Below are 2,135 nucleotides of genomic sequence, written 5' to 3'. Positions count from 1 at the left end.
GAAGTACGGGAAAGCATTCTGGGCCAAAAACAGTATGCACAGCTGCCACTGTTAGTCATATCTAGCCCAGTTTGCAAAGCCCAACTCAAAGAAAATGCCAATTTGAGGTGGTAATTTCCATTTTCACTACCAGAGGACTAGAGTTCTTAGTGCCTTAGCATCCTACACCTCCCCTCACGTCTTTTCCATTGCTTTCCCCAGTGCTAAGGAACAGTAGGTAATATTCAGTTATTCAATATTTATTCAACAAACATTTACTGAGCACCCACTTGGTGTTCAGGTCAATGTTGGCCACTGTCAATGGGAAAATAAATAACACACTGTGCCCACCATCAAGTTTCGTGTAGGAGATAAGATTTCAACAAATAATTATAGCATTATATGGTATATGAATATTCATGAAGAAGTAGTATCGTGTAGTGATAATGAACACAGCTTCTAGATCCAAAGTGCCTATTGCTTTGACCTTGGGGAAGTTGCTTAACCTCTCTGTGTCTTCGCTTCCTCATCTGTAAAATGGGGACAGTAATAGTGCCTACTTCATAGGTTTGTGGCTGTGAGGAGTGAATGAGATATTTTTCATAAAGCACTTAGTACATGGTAAGCACACAGTAACTGATGGGTAGTGTTGGCACTGTCAGTAATAAGAATTGGTACTAAAAACCCAGATCTCTTGAATTCCACATCCAGAAATCCTTCCGGGCCACTTCAGAACCACACAAGAGGTGAGCTATGGAATTAGAGGCATTTTCCCTCTCGCTTCCAATTAGAGATTTATATTTTGCAGCCATCATTGGCTGCTGAGTCTTCTATTAGGCACACTTCAGAATCCATAATTCTTAGTTCCATTCCCAGACCTCAGGGCCCTGAAATTCAGGGGAAAGACTGAAACCTGGAGGTGGACTTGCTTCTGCTCTCTGAGCTGTACTTCCACAGATGTCTCACTGGGGAGGATCTATCATTGTGACCTCGCCCCCTAACTTCTTTTTGAACTGAGACCTCACTACACTGAAGTGGACTCAGAAAGCTAAAACTTGATCTTTCTTTTTTTTTGGACAGGAAAGTAGGATTTATTGGTGGGCACAAGTAAGGAGGGGACAGCGCCAAGGCTCTCATGAGTGCAGGGGCCACCAGTTATCCAGAGGACCACGATTAGGGTCCAGAGGACCACGATTAGGAATGTATGTGACCCCACAGCCATCTGGGATGAGCCGTTTTCTGCCACCATGTTTTCAAATTCATCCATTTTAAACTTAGTAAATCCCCACTTCTTGGAGATGTGGATCTTCTGGCAGCCAGGGAACTTGAACTTGGCCCTGCTGAGGGCCTCAGTCACATGCTCATAGTTCAGTAGCTTGGTGCGGATGGACATTATGACTTGCCAATGTGGACCCTGGCCACTGTGCCCTAAGGCTTTCCAAAGGCACCGCACATACCCGTCTGGAGCCTAGACTGGGGACAGCATGCCAGTCATGAATGTCCACTGGAAAGGGCTATCTCCAAGGCCCCTTAGGGCAACCCATACGGGCAACAGGCTGCGTGCACTACCAAGGAGGCTGCTGTTTGCAGCCATTGCACACCAGGTCCCCATGGGGAAAAGAGCACATTCTGCTTAATTGGCTGCAATAAAACTTGATCTTTTGTTTGGAAACAACAGCAGAACATAGGGCCCCAGTTGTGGAAGTTCATGCCAGGCCCCCCAGAAGGGTGTAAACACAGCTATGGCTGGGAACTCATGGCTGTGGCTGGTGAGAGCAAGGGGAGTTCCTGAGGACCTCACCCAACATTTAGCCCATTCTACCCTGCAGGTGAAATCAACTGGGAGGTGATGGAGCTCCTGTTTTCCAAGGCCAATGACTGGAGACGAGGCTTTCACCACCTAACCTGGGCAAGTGAGAACAACACTAGGACCATAATGAGGGTGCCCACCTGGCACCTACGGGATGTCAGCAGACCCCATCCATTTTTGCCTGGCCGAGTGACGAGGAATAATTATTTATTAGTTCTGTTGTGATTGTCTTGCCTCCTTCACAGAAAACAAAGGGTTCAGTGTTGGGAATAGAGAAGCCCAGAGTCCTAGGGCCTGAGGAGCAAGTTCTTTTTTTGAACCTCTTCATTAATTGAAGGCTGTTGGA

At 46.6% G+C, this 2,135-nt stretch overlaps 1 non-coding gene across 1 annotated transcript; it reads right to left on the bottom strand.

Moving 5' to 3' along the window:
• Window positions 1–1,491: 1,491 nt before the first annotated feature.
• Window positions 1,492–1,626, bottom strand: LOC137774307 (small nucleolar RNA SNORA70). Its single transcript, XR_011075834.1, has one exon. It is a non-coding gene; the product is annotated as a small nucleolar RNA SNORA70 (small nucleolar RNA).
• Between the last annotated feature and the right edge of the window lie 509 nt (window positions 1,627–2,135).

This window comes from Eschrichtius robustus, chromosome 12 (genome assembly GCF_028021215.1).
Source record: "Eschrichtius robustus isolate mEscRob2 chromosome 12, mEscRob2.pri, whole genome shotgun sequence".
NCBI lineage: Eukaryota > Metazoa > Chordata > Mammalia > Artiodactyla > Eschrichtiidae > Eschrichtius > Eschrichtius robustus.
Note: the sequence above shows the minus strand (reverse complement) of the source record. Positions and strands in the feature narration are given on the sequence as shown.